We start from the raw sequence: 15,545 nt of genomic DNA, 5'->3' as shown, positions 1-15,545 counted from the left end.
CCCTCGAACGGCTTTGGACTCCGTTTGACCCGAGGGGGACGCGCACACGACCCTTGAGGAGTGCGGCGGGGAAGGTATTCCACAATACTTCTCCTCACAGTATCTCTCCTTCCATTCAGAGTCCAGCGGTGGCAGCGCCGGAGTCATCGTGTCTTCGGGGGGGTTTTCTCGCAGCCTCTTGCCTCCTCTTCTTGCTGCGCGGCGACCAGACTGACAGCCTGTCACTAGCCCCGCCACAATGTGGCTCTCAGCCCCCAGACCATTGTGGAGCGATGGGATAGAAAAAAAAAAAAAGCATCAAGGTTCTTCCTCGCTCTATGGTTCACCCTTTTTTCTTCTCTTTTCAAAGCAGAGAATCAATCAGCTGTACACTCTCACACACACACACACACACACACACACACACGTCTCACTGCTTTCCCTTCTCCTTCTGTCTATTCAGCGGCAAGTGATCATTTAGACTTGACATGCATTGTGAAAAAAAACTGAGCTGCTCTCCCCTTCTTTCTTCTCCTCTTCTTTCACTCCCTTTTTTCTTTCAACTGTCTGTCATTAATGTCCAGGTCGGAACAATATATGAACGGTGGACGAGGAAGAAGGCAAAAAGTGAAGGATGAATTGATGGAGGGAAGGATAAGCACTCTGTGTCCTTTCTTTAAAGATTTGTTATTGTACAGTACTGTCTCCCAGTCATTTTTGGTCAGTGTTTCAGTCTGAAAGCCCCATCCACGTGCTCTTTTGTATAGGAAAGCAATAAGGCCCCATTGAATGGAGCTGAATGGACCTGCCATCCTTAGGGGCTGGGGCCTGAGGACTCCTATTCTTTAGCCCCCAATCTAATTGGAGCTGAAATGAAATGGAGGTTTCTTATGAAAATAGGCTTTGTTTGGCCGCAAGGCTGGTAATTCATAAACAATAAGCAGGGCTCCATTGTGTAGATAATAATATATTCATGCCGCTGGAGATGGGGAGAAAGCCGCGGCGGCCGGTGACTATATAAAAGGAGGGGGTGGGGGGGGGGGGGGGGGGGGTCGGCAGAGATGGAGTAAGGAGGGACAGCAGGCAATAGGAGGATGTGTTGGTGTGGAAAGGGTAGGGACTCCCGAGTGAACAGTGAGTCAGTGAAAACCACAAATGGCTCTGAGAGGCAGCAGTGGACTCACTACTGGCACTGGGGAAGGAGTTGAGGCACAGGGTGGGAGTTGAAGGTGAAAATTAGGCAAAATGGGAGTGAGATGAGATAGGGGAGCTGTGTTGGGAAATTGGAAAATGCCTTTTGAGCACCACTAGGCTACAGGTGGGCTTTTTTGTTGGGAGAGGGGAGGTGGGGGTGAGACAAGTGACAGCAGTGTAGTAGAATGAGAGATCTTACTACACGATTGCACCGTGTGTTCTGCCTAGACGCGGCTGAATGGAGTGGGACGGTCAAGGGCAGGGACCGTCTCACAGACAGCTGAGCCAGAGGCGCAGTCAATGTGTGCCTACGGGGAGGAGAGCAGAGGTGATGAAGGAATAGCGGCGTGCGTCGCCGGGAGCCAGCAATGTGAAGCTTTTGCGGATAACGGTCATTGTGTCTTGTTTGCTTTACGCCGTCGTCGTTCAAACTGCTTGAATTCTAAACGGACCAATTTATTTCAGTTTTCGGTTCCTTACCAAGTTGGGACCTTGGAACAGTTTTCAATCCTTCTCCTGAGGACATGTACTCCACGTGATGTCATGGGCTACTTGTAATGTCGGCATACGGACAGTCAGACGGTCGTTTCTGTATTTCCCATGGTACTTAGTTGAAACAAATACTAACTTCAACTTTGTTTTTCTTTGGTCTTATGACAAAGTGGCTGCAAAATGTTTGGCTATGAGGACATCTCTGGGAAACGAGCTAGTAACCTCTTTTGAAGCTTATACTTCTTCACCGGAAAAAAGGCAGCGCGTGAACTACTTTACTTGATAACAATGTCAGCTGTAACAACAGGTGAATAAGATGTGGCCCCGCATGCCGCCGTGCAGCGTCGTGGGAGAGTGAGCCCAAGACTGGAATTGATGATTTCAGCAGGAAGACCAGCATGGACGTTGAGGATGTGGAGACTGGGGAGACTTGACTTGAAAAATAAGCAGTGGTTCCGTTTCCCGGCAAAAAGAGACGTCCCTCTCTCAACTTGCGGTGAGTCACCCTGAAGAAGACTGCGAGGCTCAACTTTTGACTCCGCAGGACGTGTGTGTGTGCGTGCGAGAGAAAGGATGATTAGTTGAGAATGTATAGTGTTTGAGCAGAAGCATTTTGTAGCAGCATATGCTGTAAGTACTGGTATTTAAATGAAATTCGATATGGGTATTCGGTATGAGTATATTCGATATTCGATATTTACCTTGGGTGTACTGTGGAGTGGGTAAGACTGTTTTTAATAGCAGGCTAGCATTGCCCGTTGACGTGCGCTAGCCTAGCACGAGCGAACTCTGCAACTAGAAGGATTGTATGAAATGTGTTGAAAACTGTCTCCAGTGATATTGAATACCAATGCTCACTTGGGAATCAGGCCCTATGTCCAAAATTCCGAACTACCCCTTTAAGATGTCCTCGTTCCCAGTTGTTCCGCTAGATGTCAGTATTGATCAATGTATTCTATTCTTAATGTCTTTCAGTGTCCCTCTCGATGTAACAAGCAAAATAATTTGTTAAGATAAGATATATTATTTGACTTTTGGTTTAAAAAAGGGTTACCAATCTATATTGGTAACCCCTTTTTTTTTTTAGATGCCTTAATATAAAGTCATTGAAATAAAGATTGACCTTACTGTACTTACAGTAAATACACTGCCCATGAACAGTTAACATTTGTTGTTTCACCCAATGATTTCGTTGAATTAACTCTCTATTCGATTATGTTTGTTAGGGCCTATTCTATTTTGTTTAACAGTATAACTTTTAAACAAGAAAAGACATTCAAGATATTAAGTATGTCCTTCATTAGTATTTGGTATATTGTTATAATAATTGAGACTGTAAAGAGGTGGCCTGGGGATTTTAACGATACTATATTGACTAATAAAGCTTTCTACACGGCTATATATTAATTATTAAAATTATCATTATACGTATTTTCCGACTGTCACCACCAGATGGCAATCATACCCAAAGGATTTCCTTCCACCAAGTTTGTGCAAAAGTATGGCCATAGTTGATCGGTTTCATCTGATGGTATTTATATATGAAATTATTTTATATTTGGATCATATTAATGGTAAATAAATAACCTTTAGGGTTACAGAAACCCTTACAAACCAATCTCTATTTTATTCTATATTAACAATTATTTAATTTGACTTACAATCTATTTAGTTGTGCTAGTATCGAAGAGATGTTACTCTGTCATATGTTGGTGAAGTGTGTCCGTGTGTGTGCGTTTGTGTGTACATGCATGGGTGTGTATTGACATAGTAATGTCTATGTTATTATTATTTACTAACTACGTGAGGCAAGTGTGTAGTATTTTGACTATTTGTATTTATATCTGTGCTACGATTGTAGTTTGTGTGTGTGTGTGTAAGGATGTGACTATATCTGTCTGTTTATTATTGGTATAACTATAAGCGTGTGTCTAAGTGTGTGGTAATTACCAGGATGTATGCGTGTTTGTTATGATTGTGACAGTGCGTGTGTCTGTTTTATTAATATAACGACACGCATGTGCATGTTTTTTTTTATAATTGCCAGTATGTAGTTGTTATCATTATTAGTCTGTTTTGATTTTGTGTGTGTGCGTGTGTGTGTGTGTGCGATGATTGTGACGTGCATGTGTGTTGACACGTCTAGACATTGTACATGTTAGACATGCCTGGCCATGGCAGACTCATGCAGGCGGTTTGTTTGTTTGTGTGTGTGTGTGTGTGTGTGTGTGTGTGTGTGTGTGTGTGTGTGTGTGTGTGTGATGTTGTGCAGTGCAGAGTGGATGTTGGCGACGCTGGTCAGTAGAAGTGGCTGGCACTCAGAGCCTGCTAATCAGGCTGTGGGGGGAACTGGGTGGCAGGGCTCCGAATCGCTTCCTGGAGATTATCCCAAAATTATCCCTGAATTATCTGCCGGAATTACACCATTCCAGTCAGGCCTTGTACGTGGCTGTGAGAGGCAATGTTGGACGGGATGGTTGGAGTGTGTGTGTGTGTGTGTGTGTGTGTGTGTGTGTGTGTGTGTGTGTGTGTGTGTGTGTGTGTGTGTGTGTGTGTGTGTGTGTGTGTGTGTGTGTGTGTGTGTGTGTGTGTGTGAGTGTGTGTGTTTGAGTGTGTATGGGAGAATCCAAACGCCTGTGTCCACACACACTTTGTAATGATTCTGGCAGTGTTGGTACATTGGGGTAATGGAGCATGTTAATCCACATCAAACAGCACATTAGAAGCAGATTTGACTCACAACACTGTCGCCACGAGCAGTCCATCACTCGACATGGCCGACAAGTGACACACGTTTGTATATTAAATCCTTATGTATTAATTTTTTTACACCATTTTTTGGTGTACATTGGTGTTGTTGTTCGGACCTTCAGCCTGTCTGTAGACTGACATCAAGTGGGTCATTCAACCAGTCAGCAAGCGTGTTTGTTTCCTCTGAGCGTGATAAGTGTATATTATGCACACTGATCAAGCTGAGTGAATGGGGCTTTGGGGCTCGACCTCAGCTACAAGTAAAGGGACAGATGTGTATATTTTATTCCTATTTTGTTCCTGTTATATTTTTAATACCGTTTGTTTAATACATCGGCTGAGTTGTTCGGACCTGCGGCAGGCTTGTCAGTCAGTCAGCCAGACAGGCAGTAAACTTGCCCAGAAAAGTGTATATGCACACTAAACAATTTTAGTGCATGGTCCTTGGGGGCTCAACTTGAGCTACTGTATTCCCTAGAAAATGATCCCCCTTCAATCATCCCCGTAAACTGGCCACCAGCAGAGCCATCTCCAGGTTGTTTGTTATGTTTGTGTTTGTATGCTTGATCGCGACATGGCTCCACGCATGGCTGCACTCGCATGGGAACCTCAAGGTGGGATAATTGGGGAACCCACGACACACACACACACACAGACACACACACACACACACACACACACACACACACACACACACACACACACACACACACACACACACACACACACACACACACACACACACACACACACAAATTCACAAACACACACACACACCATAATTCCATGCAAACATAAGCAGATACAGACACATAATTCAATGCAGACACACACACACACACACACACACACACACACACACACACACACACACATACACACACACACACACACACACACTAGTGAAGCCCATCACAAACGTCCTACTCCTCTCAGTACCTACAGAGAGGCAGGAGGGGAAGGAGGTTCTGAACAACTGTTCATCTTGAACCGGGTGCACCGGAGGAAAGTCGAGATCACCATGGTGCAGACAGGAGGAGGAAGAGCAGAAAAAGGGTAAAAGACAGGGTTCAGAGAACGTGGGGCTGTGGGGCGGGGGGCCGGTGGTGGCAGGCATGCTAAAAGGTTAAGTGCTCTTTTTGGGACGCTGTACTTCATGCCAGGTCCTAAGCCTTGCCCAGCTGACTAGTCAGAGGACAGGGTTGGAGGAGGAAGTGTGTGTGTGTGTGTGTATGTGTTCTTAGGCATGTGTGTGTGTGTGCGTGTGCGTGTGCGTGTGTGCGTGTGCGTGTGCGTGTGTGTGTGTGTGTGTGCGCGCGCGCGTGTGTGTGTGCAGGGAAGTGGGGCCCAGACCGCATGCGTCAAGGTGAGAGGTGGAGGGTTTAAAATGGAAGGAGGAGTATTTGCCCATGGTTGTTAGAGAACAATGGACACACTCACGGGGATATGGACACAGGTACACACACACGTATACACACTTGCACACACATGCACGGCAAAGCATGCACACACACAGACTGGCACACGTGCACACGCACATTTTTTGAGCTTCGGCCCCCAGCGGGCTACGAACTTCAGTGCGGTTGTTGCCATGGCAATACACTGAGTTGCTGACCCCCGACTCCATTTTTCCCGCCGCTGGGCTATTGAAAGAGATGATTGACAAGTGTCCAAATGTCAGACGACCCAGCCGGCCACACAGAAGGGGTGCAGCCATTTCATTGTTGTTTTTTTTTACTTTCACTTGCATGGAAGATAGAGAGAGAGAGAGAGAGAGAGAGAGAGAGAGAGAGAGAGAGAGAGAGAGAGAGAGAGAGAGAGAGAGAGAGAGAGAGAGAGAGAGAGAGAGAGAGAGAGAGAGAGAGAGAGAGAGAGAGAGAGAGAGAGGGAGGGAGGGAGGGGGTGTGTGTGTGTGTGTGTGTGTGTGTGTGTGTGTGTGTGTGTGTGTGTGTGTGTGTGTGTGTGTGTGTGTGTGTGTGTGTGTGTGTGTGTGTGTGTGTGTGTGAGAGTGTGTGTGTGTGAATGTGTGTGCTTTATTATGCATATGATTACTTGACTAACGTCACTACCACAGAGGGAGAAGTGAGAAGTTGCTTTCCAGAAATTCTAATAAAAAAAAAGAAGCTAGTAAAAGGCTATTCTAAGATGTGAAGAAACACAAACCCACACATATAGACATGTGCACACAATGTTTTTTGAGTGTGGGTCTATATATATATATATACTTATATATATATATGTATATATATATATATAGACACAAACACATTTGCAGCCTTACACAAAGAAGACTTCCAAACAAAGGCTGTTTTTGTGTGCACGACAGGGTTGTATATTTTGTTCAACAGATAACAGATAACCCATTCACACATTACCGGTCAACCTATCACCAAAGTAAATCTATCTTCATGTGAATAGCACCTCAGCTCTATACACTAGTATGTGAACTTCCTAGTTCAGAAACCACTCACAATCATTGTTCCTCTCATACCAACATAACATCATGAACGCATGCAGCTCTCTGAGATAAAAATCCTTAACCGAATACAAAGTTAAGAAATATAATGTTTTGTGTATATGCTTAGCCCTTTATTTTTCTTTCCTGTATACCTTTGTTACTGTCTGTATTGATCTTGCTTTGATTTCTTCTCTTGTTCACAAACTGCTTTACCTCCATCTCTTTCTGTCTCTCTCTCTTGATTTGACTCTCACTCTCTCGCGTTCACGCTCTCGCTCTGTCTCTCTATCTCTCTGTCGCTCTCTCTCTCTCTCTCTCTCTCTCTCTCTCTCTCTCTCTCTCTCTCTCTCTCACTGACTCCCTCTTCTCTGTGTGCCTCATTGTCTCTGGGCTTAGAAGGATAGGTCTTATCTAGATCACCCACAGCTACACATTAACCTCTCCTCCCTTATCTCAAAACTAGTCATTAGTGCCAAACCCCTTAATGTCCTATTGACAAGGACCACGGAACCCTGTGTGTGTGTGTGTGTGTGTGTGTGTGTGTGTGTGTGTTTGTCTGTTAGTTATCGTAGGTGACATGCAGTTGAGATCTGCTGAGTTGGCGATCCGAGGCGATAGCATTTGTAAAGCTGTGTTTGTGTGATGGTAAAACAGGAGGGGGGGTTGACAGTGTAATGGGTTTGGTTTGGTTTTTTACAAAAAGAGGAAAAATAAACAGCATAACGGAACTGAACTGTTGAGATTATGTGCTTTTCATGAGATATTTGGGTCATTGGAAGAATATTGCAAAGAAATGTATTGGTTTATATCGGGTGTTAAATATGTTCAATGTTCGTCGCCTATTTTTCCCCGTGAATAATCATTTACATTTCTCCAAATGACCATTAACTGCTTCAGAACAAGTGGATATTTTTCTTCATAATATAAACAAAAGAAAATACTAATTAAAATAAATATCTTCACACTGTGCATGTTCAGTTTAAAATATGTTTTAATTAGCGCATGGTAAAACAGACGAAAGACAAATACAACCAATATTTGTCTGTGTTTGCTTTGCTTGTTTATATTATGACATTGTAACACATATATATTTATCTTAATTTCTATTATGTTCTTTTAGATTTTCCTTTTTAATTTCTCTCTCTCTCTCCCACCCCCTCTCTTTTCCCCCTCTGTGTGTCAGTGGGACAGCCAATCTCGCAGGTTAAAAAGAATAATTCCATCTGTATTTACCACAAACAGCCTCTTATCTGTACATAATTACGTCCACACACACATTAGTGCCGACAGACAACTGTACTCGGTGGCGCGCTGAGTGGGTTCCTGCACTAACATTTAGGTACTAACAGTCAGGCGTTGGAGTGAACCCTGCTCTTGCCCTCCTCTCCAATGCAAAACGCTGTTCATCACCGCCACTCACCCAGAGAGGTGTACACCCCACAGTGACTCCACTCCTCTTTGTGGGTGTGTGTGTGTGTGTGTGTGTGTGTGTGTGTGTGTGTGTGTGTGTGTGTGTGTGTGTGTTTGGTTTAGTATTTTTCTGTATGCGTGACAAAGTCAGAGAGAGGAGGAAAATGTGTGTTAGTGTGCGTGTGATAGTTAGAGAGAGTTGACAAGTATGTGTTTATGTGCATGTGTGATGGACAGAGAGAAATATGTGTGTGTGTTAATGTGTGTGTGTGTGTGTGCTCTCTTATCCAACTCTTATTGAAAGTAATAAACAACATACACAGTGTTCATTAGACGAATAAAATAACGGAATAAGTCCAAAATGGTCATTAGTTTACCAGTTAAAACCGCATCCCTTAACACCAACTCAGGAACACAATGCAAAACAGAGGTGTGGCCTGGCCCGCCGGGATGAAGCTCCCGTGCGGCACGCGCAGAGGAGTCTGCTTATTATATCAGAGAATCCCTCAGGGCGACCGGACGTACCCCCGACCTGCCAGGTGAACCGCGGGTCAGGGTCGTCACTCGGCGCTCCATTAGAGCAGCGTGTTCAGAGATCCTAGGCTCTCCCTCCCGTCCCTCTCCTTGCCTCTGTTCGGCTGAGGGCCGCTGCGGCAGTGTGTGCTGCAGGGGCATTGGTGGCGCTGCTGCCTCGTGCTGGGTCCCTGGCGAGCGCGCACGCTGCCGCCGCCGTGGCCGCTCCACCTGCAGCACAACATTACATTAGGGGAACATTATCTAAACACTCAACAAAGTGAAATTGAATTTGGGGACTTCCCCCCCCCCCCCCCCCCCCTGCCCCTCCTTCCCCCCCTCCCCCCTCCCCCTGCTTTCCCTCCTTGCCATGCGATTGGATCCACTCTGGGATCCCATTCTCTCTTTATTGCTAGAGCAGGCAGAGCAGAATCCTCTGGTCCTCATCCACTCTCAAATTGAATCAGCCTCAATTTGACCTTTTTACTAAAATATGCTACACACTCTGAGGGCTGCAGATGCAAGTGTAAGTGTATGCATGCGTTTACAATGGGTGTGTGTGTGTGCACGTGCCTCTGTGTGTGTGCGTGCACATATGTGTCAGTAGGTGCATGTGAGCAGCCGGTTGCATGTGTTTTTGTGTGTGTGTGTGTGTGTGTGTGTTTTTTTTAACACTTTGTGCACGTGCAAGCGTCTGTGTATTTGCATGGATTTGTAAGCACGTGCACGCGTGGCCATGTGTACTTGCACTTCTGGTACAGTTAAGTGGAAGACAGCATCTCTCTATTTACCACAGAATAGACCAATTAGTGTTTAGCTAGGCATTAGCAACAGAGCAGGAACCAATGTGAATGTGTCATTGATTAGCAGGATTTGGCTAATCATCACATCTCATAAACTCACCCACTAATGTCAGCTGCCTCCTTCTCCTGCTCTCTCTCCGTCTCCCTTCTCCCTTTTTGCCTTTCACTCCTCTCTTTCCCATCTGTTTTTCCCGCATTTTTTCTCTCCCCCCTCCCTTCTTTATCCATCTGTCTTTTCTCCACTCCTTCCTCTGTTTTCTGTGCTCTCCTCCCCGTCTTCCTTCCTCTCGTTGCCCTTTTCAAGAGGGGTGTCATGGGGAAGAATGCGGGGTGATGATCACTTCCCTCCTCGCACAGCCCCCAAATGAGAGGAAACAGGACAGGGATTTTTTAATTTGTGGATTACATTTTTTTGTATTTCCCTTTAGCTTGGTTATTAAATTGAAATTGTAAAGGTAATTAAAAAGTATATTTTCGTTTTATAACATACAATTTTACTTAACTTACTAATTTAAACGTTACTGTCATACTAATGAACTTTACAAATATTATACAAACTATACTTTATCATGTAATATGAATGTTTTCATGTGTTTTACGTTCCTTAAATAACTAAGACTTGTTTGACCAGCAATATAAAGTTGATTTCATGTTATTTTTTGGTAAAAAAAGGTCAAGTTACTTCCTAATAACTTCAGATCTTCCGCTCTAATGACCCTACATTGCACCAGTCAATGCGGGTTCACTCTTAGGATGAAATGTCAACTGTGTGGGTTACATTTTTTTGTGTTTTTTTTTTTTTGGACGATATTGGTTGTTATCGTCTTATTATTGGTTGAACCAGTAATTGTATATTTCTTCTGTTCATATTGATATTATTTAAAATATTTAAATAATGATTTGAAATAGCAATAAATAAAACAATGTTTTCTGTTGCGCTTGTTTTTCTATTTATTCATTTATTTAATCTTTTTTTGGAATGAAATGATTACAAGTGGTTTTGAATATAAATCCAACATTGAAGAATTTCCTCTAAAGCTCAGGAACCGGTCATGGTTCTCATAGCTAGGTGAATTTGGAATTCATGCCCCTCACCCCTCACCCCTCACCCCCACCCCCCTGTCTCTTTTGAAATGAAAGAAATCAAATTAGTGGTCTTGGAACTCGGGTTTTGTGTAATAGGTATTAGTTATCATATTAATTAGCATCTGTTTGACACAGTATGGAGGCCAGCTGGAAGCGTGAAGGGGTGGAGGGTGGGGTGGTGCTCTGTGTGTGTGTGTGTGTGTGTGTGTGTGTGTGTGTGTACGTGTGTGTGTGTGTGTGTGTGTGTGTGTGTGTGTGTGTGTGTGTGTGTGTGTGGCCACCGTATCCACGTGTGCTTGAGCAGTAGGGTTGCCGGGGGTGACACACACTGTTTGATTTGTTGTGTTGCTAATGTGACACTGATTATACAGGTCATGGTAAAACAAAGCGGTGAGACGCTACTATGCTAATGCAGATGCTGCGATAGCGGGGTCGTCCTTACACACACACAAACACACCGACACGTACACTCAACACAGATAGGCAGATATACCTACACGACACCATGCATACATTTACACAAACGTAATACCCAATCGTAGGCAACGCGCTTACATGCAACACTCGTGGAGCCACATATACATCAAACACAAACACATACAAACTGTATACACATAGGCAAACAATTACACACACACATATACACGCATGCACACAGACTTATACAAATAGACATATTCACACAATTACACACACACATACACGCACACACACACACACACACACAAACAAACACCCCTATTCAAGGGTCATGGCAAAAATTGTCACAATTATTTCAGCAAACCAGTGTGTTTTTTTTTTCTTTTCCCCCAAGCGACAGGCTGTTGCCATGGAGAGGAGAGGTTAGTGTATTTGACCTATGCTATCATGGTACTTTTGGTCCCGCAGCTGTAATTTCAAACGTAAAAAAGATATGCGTTTCTCTGTGAATTGATTTAGCCGTATGTTTATGAGTAGGTAAGTGCAGCAACGGTTAGATGGAGGGTTATTTTCATGGGACGACTCTTTTGTGCTTATTGTGTTTATCTAGGCCGCTGTTCATGAAGGGAGTTCTGTAGCTCTTTTTCTCACAGCAGGGACTCACTTTTTGTTTGTGTATGTAGGTGTGTAGGTGTGTGTGTGTGTGTTAGGGGTAATGTGAGCGCCTGTGTGTTTGTTGTTTGCACGTGACTTTGCTGTGTGCCCGAACGTTCAAGTGCATGTGTTAAGGTTTGGAATGGGGTGTGAGGTTTGATCACAAGGGGATGGGGTGAGGGGTATTTGTGTGTGAGGGGGGTATAGTTGTGTGTGTGTGTGAGTGTGTGGGTGGGGGGGTCTATGTGTGTGTGTGTGTGTGTGATGGGAGGGGGATGTATATTTGTGTGTTTGTGTGTCGGGGGGGGGGGGTAAGTTTGTGTGTTGGGGGGGTGTATGTGTGTGTTTGTGTGTTGGGGGGGTGTATGTGTGTGTTTGTGTGTTGGGGGGGTTGTATGTGTGTGTTTGTGTGTTGGGGGGGTGTATGTGTGTGTTTGTGTGTTGGGGGGGGTGTATGTGTGTGTTTGTGTGTTGGGGGGGTTGTATGTGTGTGTTTGTGTGTTGGGGGGGTGTATGTGTGTGTTTGTGTGTTGGGGGGGGGGGTGTATGTGTGTGTTTGTGTGTTGGGGGGGTGTATGTGTGTGTTTGTGTGTTGGGGGGGGTGTATGTGTGTGTTTGTGTGTTGGGGGGGGTGTATGTGTGTGTTTGTGTGTTGGGGGGGGTGTATGTGTGTGTTTGTGTGTTGGGGGGGTGTATGTGTGTGTTTGTGTGTTGGGGGGGGTGTATGTGTGTGTTTGTGTGTTGGGGGGGTGTATGTGTGTGTTTGTGTGTTGGGGGGGTGTATGTGTGTGTTTGTGTGTTGGGGGGGTGTATGTGTGTGTTTGTGTGTTGGGGGGGGTGTATGTGTGTGTTTGTGTGTTGGGGGGGTGTATGTGTGTGTTTGTGTGTTGGGGGGGTGTATGTGTGTGTTTGTGTGTTGGGGGGGGTGTATGTGTGTGTTTGTGTGTTGGGGGGGGGGGTGTATGTGTGTGTTTGTGTGTTGGGGGGGTGTATGTGTGTGTTTGTGTGTTGGGGGGGGTGTATGTGTGTGTTTGTGTGTTGGGGGGGGTGTATGTGTGTGTTTGTGTGTTGGGGGGGGTGTATGTGTGTGTTTGTGTGTTGGGGGGGGTGTATGTGTGTGTTTGTGTGTTGGGGGGGGGGGTGTATGTGTGTGTTTGTGTGTTGGGGGGGTGTATGTGTGTGTTTGTGTGTTGGGGGGGGTGTATGTGTGTGTTTGTGTGTTGGGGGGGGTGTATGTGTGTGTTTGTGTGTTGGGGGGGGTGTATGTGTGTGTTTGTGTGTTGGGGGGGTGTATGTGTGTGTTTGTGTGTTGGGGGGGGTGTATGTGTGTGTTTGTGTGTTGGGGGGGTGTATGTGTGTGTTTGTGTGTTGGGGGGGTGTATGTGTGTGTTTGTGTGTTGGGGGGGTGTATGTGTGTGTTTGTGTGTTGGGGGGGTGTATGTGTGTGTTTGTGTGTTGGGGGGGGTGTATGTGTGTGTTGGGGGGGTGTATGTGTGTGTTTGTGTGTTGGGGGGGTGTATGTGTGTGTTTGTGTGTTGGGGGGGGTGTATGTGTGTGTTTGTGTGTTGGGGGGGTGTATGTGTGTGTTTGTGTGTTGGGGGGGTGTATGTGTGTGTTTGTGTGTTGGGGGGGTGTATGTGTGTGTTTGTGTGTTGGGGGGGTGTATGTGTGTGTTTGTGTGTTGGGGGGGTGTATGCCTGTCTTTGCTCATAGCTGTGCTGCATTTCATGGTAAGACTACAGCCTGGGAGATTATTTCCTTTTATGAAGAGCTTGTTCGGATCCACCCTCCCGGCCTCAATATGTCATTACGAAGAATAACAAATGAAGGGCCTAGTTATCAAAGAAACAACCATCAAGATTCCGGCCTAAAGCACATTTTATTATTTTATGGTTGCTCAAGGTGTTGCCTCTAGGACCTCCAACGTATCAAAGTGGGTTTGTGAACTGGTAATTGGGACACATAAAAAAGGGATCTCTGAAGCGAATGACCCTTTATTTACCACAGTAGACAGGGCGATGCCAGGACTAGACTAAACTCTGAATATGCGTAAACCTGTAATGCAACAACGATGTCTTTGTGAGAGAGAGTGTGGGTTTTATTTACCCGAAGATGGAAAAAGAGCAAGACAGGAAGTCAACAGAGAAGACCCCGTCATCTGTGTGGCGGGGTGGCGAGGGGGGGCTAGGGTCATTTGCAGGATAGAGAGGGGTGTGTTCGGGTCGCAGGCTCCGACGTGTCAATCACTCGGCTGACACGGGGCTGTATAGCTTGTCGTGTTGACCAGCGGATGGAGGGAAGAAGAGGAGGAGGAGGAGGAGGAGGCTGAGCGTAGGGGGCCCGGGCCGTGGGGTCACCCTATGTGTCCCGACTCCCTGAACGCTCCCCCCCTACAGAGGCATAGGGGGGGCGCAGATAGACGAGGCTCTGCCGGCCCGGGGGTCAGCTCAGAGGTGATCCAATTCTCCATGTTTGGACGCCGCCGCGAGATTGTGTGCTCACCTCTGTCAATCCCTGCGCATCCAGGTCAGCAAGAGAGAGGAAATAAGAGAGAGGCACAACAGACTGGCAGTTCTGTTTGTATGTGTGTGAGGGTGTGTGTGTGTGTGTGTGTGTTCGGTGTGTGTGAGGGAAAATCTATATCTAACCCATGGTGACATCCAACACGTAACACAAACACAACACATTTATATCCCTCATTAGTTCTTCAACCATGAATAACCATTGGATTTTAACATGTTTAGTTAATTTTTTTAAGTTAAAATCGTAAAACTATTTCTTAACCTCGGACCTACTTCAGATTGAACCCCTCTGATGGTCTCCTCTGTGTGTGTGTGTGTGTGTGTGTGTGTGTGTGTGTGTGTGTGTGTGTGTGTGTGGGTGTGTGTGTGGGTGTGGGTGTGTGTATGTGCGTGCAGCGCACGTGTGGGTCCGTTAGTTCACTGTTGACCCTCATGGACCCCCCAGAGGTGTGTGTGGGGGGGGGGGGGGGGGCGAGAGGGTGACATTACTCCTGTGACCCCTGAAAACTTTCATATGCTCCCTGCCTTTCTCTGTCATATACATGCTATCTTTCATCTTTTCCCATTGTTCTCTCTCTCTCTCTCTCTCTCTCTCTCTCTCTCTCTCTCTCTCTCTCTCTCTCTCTCTCTCTCTCTCTCCCCCGTCCTCATTGACTCTCGTCCCTCCGGGGAGGTGGCTCACCTTGAGACCTGCGTGTCGATGGTGTTTACGCGGTCATACCATCAGACGGGGGGCCTCTCCGGGCATCCATCCTTGTGGGATCTCGGGGCCGAACAATTAAGCTTTCATTCCTCAAGCCTTCTTTCTTTCATTTCTCTCCTTTTTCTTTAACGTTTTACCTTCAGCTTGCATTTTGCGTGGCGCGCCGTCGATAAAGGTGTGCGCGGGTCAGGGTTCCTCGCATGTGATCCGTCGGTGCCTTAATAGGCTGTTATATTTCTCCTCACCTGTTGAAGGGCTCACCGGGGAAACGGACGGCCTTCAGTCCCCGGCTCGATAATGGACCGGGTGCGGTCATTACGGACCATTGAGATAAAATCACTTGCAAAATGTGCTTCTATTTTTCCACACCTTCCTCATCTTTTTTGCAAGCACTGTGAAAGTAAGGATAAGGTTAGGGATGCAAGCATGTGATTTCAGGATGATGGTTAGCAGTGAGTATTGCTTATCGCCATTGCAATAGTAAGAAGGAAAAGTAATGTATGTTAATACGTCTTTTGTGATTACTCCAAATTGCTGGTTCTAACTCTAGTGAGTAAATA

This window comes from Gadus macrocephalus, chromosome 20, assembly GCF_031168955.1.
Source record: "Gadus macrocephalus chromosome 20, ASM3116895v1".
Taxonomy (NCBI): Eukaryota; Metazoa; Chordata; class Actinopteri; order Gadiformes; family Gadidae; genus Gadus; species Gadus macrocephalus.
Note: the sequence above shows the minus strand (reverse complement) of the source record.